Source organism: Pelmatolapia mariae, linkage group LG16_19 (assembly GCF_036321145.2).
Source record: "Pelmatolapia mariae isolate MD_Pm_ZW linkage group LG16_19, Pm_UMD_F_2, whole genome shotgun sequence".
Taxonomy (NCBI): Eukaryota; Metazoa; Chordata; class Actinopteri; order Cichliformes; family Cichlidae; genus Pelmatolapia; species Pelmatolapia mariae.
In genome coordinates, this window is record NC_086241.1 from 59,644,164 (window position 1) to 59,651,232 (window position 7,069).

The following is a 7,069-nucleotide window of genomic DNA, read 5'->3' on the forward strand; positions in this document are numbered from 1 at the left end:
ATATGTTTTGGGGCATTTAAAATGGCAAATCTTTTGACTGTCCTTATTAAGGTAAGTAATGATTTATAAATATTTTGGTTGGTTTATCTTAAAATATCAGCAACTTCAGACAACTTTAGTGAACTGGCACTTTTTGAATAAAATTAAATCAGCTGAATTTGTTTTCATTTATTTTTGCCAAAGACAAGAACTTTGTTGTAGGATTTCTTTAAGTTATGCGTTTAATCCTTATTACAAAATGCAATAACTTACCGGCAATGATGTTGAAGGGCACCGAAGCACTTGTATTCTGCCCAAGTCTGTTTGTAAATATACACGATGCTGTAGTTTGATTGTTGTTGTTTACACCACAGTTGATAATTTTTTGAGCTGAATAAATTTGTGTTTTGTCAGCTGCAAGAATGATACATTCATGTCATGGATTTTCATAACAATTCTTGCAAAAGAAATATTTTGAACTAAAATTATTTGGCAAATAAGAAAAGAAGAGAAAATATGCATACCTGAAGTTGTTGAATAATCTTTGAGGCCGTCACCATTCCATGTGACATTATAAGGTTCAGTGCTATTATTTATGTCACATTGGGCTGCTACTTGGAGAACATCATCATTAGTTTTACAGCGTGGAAATGATGGCACAGTGAAGACAGCAATGTCTGGCAGTAGAGCTACATCCAGTACAGCACTGCCTTTGTGTAATATGTTGATTGTACATGTCAGATTGGCATTGCCACAATTTTTGGTTTGTTGGTAGAGACACAAGTATGTTCCTAGAAAAAAACACATGGTTAAAGCTGGTACAAGTAGGAATTAGATTTAATCCAGATAGTGTTACTGAGTTTTTCAGCTCATAGTGCCAAACTAGTTAACTGTTTAAAGCCTGAAACATTCCCAGAAAAAAAGTGAATGAAAAGTGAATGAAATATTTATTGAACCTTCTGACATAAAAAAGAAAAAAGAAAAAGAAAAAAAGAAAGAAAGAAAGAAAGAAAGAAATATCAAATTGCATATACAAGTTTTAATTTGTATCACATTCGAGATGTAAAAAAATATATCTTTATTTCTTTATTTTTTAATTGCTTAAACATGTATTGTACAATTTATTTAGTTTTTTTCTGGGTGAGTTTACACTAATTATAGAAAAGTCTCACATACATACATACAAACATACCTTTCCAGAGTTCTGTCACTTCTTTGAGCTGGATTTTACTCTCTGTTTGTGATAATATTGTGACAGTTGAAACTGTTCCATTAGTTATGTCATATTGCCCATTGATGTTTGTTATACTCCATTTTGGTGTAGTTCCAAGGTCCTCCGTTGCTATGCAAGTGATGGTTTTGCTAACGGCTCCATAAGGGACGGGCATGTTGTTTGGCATTATTAAGCGGACAACACCTACAGAGAACAAACAATAATAATCAATTGCCATGGAAACCACATACATCTAGATGGTATGGCATATGGAAATACTGCCACCTTGCGGCCAGTCATTGAAACTTGAAAGCTTTTACAGTTCCATGAACGCCATAGGTTGAATAGCACTGTAGCTGCAGATAAACCATCTTTAAAGCGTATCATTATAAACTAAAACCAGATGCGTGAGGTTTAGAGAGATTTTTGTCTCTCGCTCATATTTTCTTGATCTTTATCAGAATAATATGATTGTATCCATAGCATTGTTGACCTCAGGTTATCATTTTATAATAGAAACAAAGAAATAAAATTGGGATTTTAGCTGGAAACGATTTGTAAACATTGAAAGGTTATTTAGCTGAACTGGTCATTTAAATAAGAGTGTTAGTCAAATTTTACACAGTGAAAAAATGTTTGTATAATATGCACAACATTTCATGGCAGTCCATCCAGTTGCTGTCGAGATATGTCAGTCTGACATGTTGGTGAAGAATGATAATCAAGGAGCGCTAAAATGATATCTAAAAGGCAATCTAACAGAATTTGCATAAAATTTGAGGAAAAAAAACACCTTCCGTCCAGGTTGGAATTAACTTCTAATATGTGCGCCCTCCACAGGTAGATTACATTACCTGCAGTCTCCATATCAAGCGAGGCTGACAGAATTCGGCTGATGGCTTCTGAACTGTTAATCAGAGTTTGTGAATTGACGGTTGAAGCTATGCTCATTGTAAAATCTATGAAGAGGCTTCCGAGCCTTCAATAAAAAACAAAGACAGATTTTAGTCACACATGTAAAATAAATTTACCAAAACATTTTATTTGTGATAAAAGAATATACCTGAATCCTGTAATGTTTAAAGAGTCAAATCCCCGCAGAGTGCTGTACACTGTTTTCATCTAAGAGGCAACAAAGGATGGAAAAAGAGTTAATAACAGTATTCTTTATTTATTATCACGGTAATAAATACAGTGTATATTTTTAAATAACTGTTTATTACCTGTGTCAACAAGTCATTTCTGCAGTTTATGTATTCCTGGGATTGTGTGTTTTTCAGACAGTTTTCATATTTGGTTGCCTGTGTAATTTTCACAGATCCTGTGATGGTAACTGTGAGCAAGAAAATGTCAGTATTGTTTTTTGAATGCCTTCAACCTTGATGTATACAAATTACATAAATTTGAAAAATTAATTAATTAATTAATTAAAAATAAATACCTGTGGTGTTTAGGATACACTTTGCGTCTGCACTATTCAAAGTACATGTTGCATCGCCGCAACATTTTGGATTAGACTGACAGAAAGTGTCGCTCCATATGTTGCCCGGCTTGCATTGACATACTTTGCTGCCTGTATCATTTGTGCACACTTATAAGGACAAGAGTTACGCAGGGTTAGAGTTATAGGTTATAAAAGTATTTTCTTCAGAAATCACAACATGGTGTATGTGGAAGATTGGAAATTAGTTTACCTGTTGTCATTACAGGTGCTTCAACAACTGCATTGTTATACGTAAAACTCTTCAGTATGCTCGTGATATTTTCAATTGCACTTTGGTCTATTATCAGTTTGGCATAAAGCATTTGTGTTGAGTTATCAGCCTGTGAAGGAAAAGTTCCATTTTTTCTGTTTTTAAAATTTTATGTTACGGTTGAATTTTAAGATCAAAATGTTTAATTTTGTGTAATCAACAAACCTGACAGAAGTTTATGCCCAAGATGTAAAGAAATAAAAAGGTCCACATCCTGTTTTGGGAAAAATTAATTATATTTTTAAAAAGCATTTGGTGTAGCAAACAATAGCATTTATTAATTATAAATACTATATATATAAATACTATAATTAAAATTTTGCACTTCCATGCAACACCAGCCAAAAAATGCAAAAATTCTGCCTTTGCAAAGTTTATAATGGCAATAAGATTAAAGAGATGATAGAGATCATTAATGAAGGAAAGAGAGAGAGGCCATTTTTTGCATGCAGAGTGGAGTGGAGTCAGAATCAGAATACTTTACTAATCCCAGAGGAAACATATCTGGAAATATATCAGGAAATAAAAATCCTGATATATTACATAAAAAAAGAAATTTAAACTAAGTTGAAATTGAGGTGCCCCTCTTATCATACTGACTGCCAGGGCTCATACCACCAACCTTCTAATACCTCCTGAGCCACAGCCACCCACAATTCAGGATCAAATTTCAAATACATATTTTAAAAATTCCAAGTTTAAAAACACTATTTTCAGCCAAATTAGTTTAAATGGTCACGTTGTGGAAAATCGCAAATACTGAAAATTTTACTAACCTGGTGTACAGGATGGTAGAAGGACCCATCAGAGCCCAAAAATGATGGTGGCGCACCAGATGGAGGTATCCCTACAGCTGCTCACAAGGAAATGGTCAACAGAAGACTGAAGTATTTTTTAACGTGACAGCAGTAGATGACCAGTTACCTGTAGAGGTTACTGCAGATAGACATGCAAAGTAAAAAGGCTGTCATGTACCACTAATTTGACTATCAAAAACAGAGACTGAATGGTGTTTGTGTCTAATATGGTTTTCATTTTGAAACTATGTGTACAGAAAAGTGCAGTGTCACCTGAATAACTCCACAATACAGTATCTTATATAAAGCAAAAGTGTAGTTTATTTATTAGATGCGAGGCATAATAAAACATAAAAAAACCCCATAAAAAATAAACAACTTTTAACTTATAAAACCGAGTGTGAAACTCACCCCAGACCTATCAGAAAGTAACATTTTTATGACATCATATATGAAAAGGACCGTTTTTATATCAGTGATGTTTGCCTTCAGACTGAACTATACTGTTTATTCAGTGTTCAACTTGCTGCTTCAGAGTAACTTAAGCATGTGTTAATGTGAGGTGACCATTAATTTTTGTACACATATTAACGTTTCACAAGGGATGTACCATAATAATTTTTCCTATTTATTTATATATTCTTTGAACTCTGAACTCCTCCACAGGTCCTTATATGTCAATATCAGGTTGGTTGCCATTTCCAGTTTACCAGTGATATGTCCTTATTTGACACAAATCCCAACTCTCAAAGTAAAAAGATCTTTGAGCATAAACTGATGAACTAAAGGACGTTTTAGTAAATTAACTGTCCAATCCCTTCTTAAAGTATTATTACATGTATTATCTGTTGAATAATTGATTGAATTGTTAATTTTCCTTGTGAATTTGTTGTACACCACCTTATCAAAGAAGACCAGTGAGAACTGCAAACATATTGGAAAGCCAACTCTTTTCACGTGAATGCAATGGCAAATTAGCCCTATACCAAGTATCTATATTTACCATTTACAGTTTTTTTTTACATAACCTTTATGTGCTAACAGACCTTATTATACAAACCTTGTGTTGAGGACCGAGCGTACAGAGAAGCTCTGTAAGGAGGTACTTTTATGGGTCCCATTTGGATAATCATTAGTGGTCTGACCTTAAAACAAAGAACTCATTTGTCCAAGTATTATATGAATACAAATGTTTAGTCAAATGAGATTTAGGAGCAACTGACAACTCTTTCTAGGCAAGGTGAACTGATAAAGAGTTTACAGCTAAACAGATATTACAGGTAATCTATTTGGAGACTTATGGTATCTAACTCTTATTATTATTATTATTTTTAAATAATAAGCCTCACATTTGATTTTTAGATTAAACATATACAGTAACTTGACATCGCATTCAATTATATTTTCAAAGGTGATTTGATATAAATGAGTTCAACTGAGTTCAATTCCATCAGGCCGGGGTCTTTCTGTGTGGTGTTTGCGTGGGTTCTCCCCGGTACTTCGGCTTCCTCTCAAAGACGTGCAGTTGGTGGGGTTAGGTTAATTGGAAACTCTAAATTGCCCATAGGTGTGAATAGTACATCCTGAACAATAGAACACCCTGTCCAGGGTGTACCCTGCCTCTCGCCCTAATACAGCTGGGATAGGCTCCAGTGCTCCCCGTGACCCTGAAAAGTGGATTATGTATTACATACAAATAACTCATGTGTGATGCCAATTACTTATTAAACAAAATGAATATAAAAAATACTTTTAGCTTTCAGTCGTTTCTATTCTAATGATAAAACTATAGTAGTAGTGTAATAAAATATATCTAAATTAATATTTTCATTCATCAACTTAACAATCTGGATATTATTTAAATCGATGACTTATCAGTTGGTTAAAAGAAAAAAGATAGTATTGGCAAAATAGGAAGTGAAACTTCCTTGTTTATTTTAAAAAAAGGACATCCAGAATAAAAGCTGCTTTCTCCCAAACTTGATTTAGGAGAAATGCAAAACATTTCTTTTAGTTTGAATGTTGTAGAGAAGTCTAAATCTAACCAGCCGCAACCGAAAACATGCGCATGAAGGGAGACTATAAGTTAAAAAAAATAGCGCATTCAAAATGTACAAGAGTAAAAAGTGTCTAAAAGCATAAATGATAATATTTAGTGACTTGAATACATGATTGGAATGTAGATCTTTACATTAACAGCATTTTAATGATGTAACTAGCTGGAAAATAGCTCGTATATTTAAATCTTAATACTGTTGGTGTTTTTCTGTCCAGTTACTTATTATATACATTGTATGGTACGTGCAAGTTAAGAAAAAATCAAATTGCTTTAAGGAAAGTACGATATTATATTAATACAACTAACTCAGTACGATGTTTGAGTACGTTTGAAAAATGTCTAATCATTTAAACACCAAGCCTGTAGTTTTAATGCAAGCTAATTATAAATAGCACTAGTTGTAAATTTGGACAGGGACTCAATTTTTGTCATTTTGCCTCTATACACCACCCCAGTGGATTTTAAATCAAACAATCAATATGCAATTGAAGTGTAGACTTCCAACTTTAATTCAGGAAGTTTAACAAAAGTAATCAACTGTTTTGGAATTAAATACAATTTAAACACAGTCCTCCAACTACATTATACTAATCTTCATGTGTGAAACTTGTGCAGGGCCCGCTGAAATTTGCAACCGCAAAAATAAAATAAAAACTTAGGAAAACAAAAAACAAAACAAAACCCAAAAGGTTGATTCTGTTCATCTGGATGTCGTAGCGTTTTCAGCGGGAGAAACGTTTCGTCACTCATCCAAATGACTTCTTCAGCCTCAGCTGACTGCAGGTTTCCCCAGCCTTATAAACAGTACGTTGCATAATGACTGAAACTAGCACTGCTGAATGAACAATAGGTTGACATTGTTCATTAAGTGGTGCTAGTTTCAGTCATATCGGCCAGTTTCATTGACTTTTTGAACACGTCAAACACAAGGAATCATTTGTGCTTCCAAATACTGAGACTGGGATGATTGTGTAGCTCTGGGTCAATTCCTTTTACAAAGTGTTGTGTTTACTTTAATATTTACTCTGAACTTCTTAAAGATGTCAAATTACCCCAATATTAGAGGATAAAAATCAAATTAAACAATTTCAATAATATAAAAAACTAAACTTTAAACATTTTCTTAAAACTTACAGAAACAAATCTATTCAAAACTATAGACTAAAAAAAATAAAAAAGTCAAAACATAAAACAACAAAAACTCTAATGAAAACAACACAAAAGACAACAATGTAACTATAAAATCTTTAATTCTCTTTAGAAAATT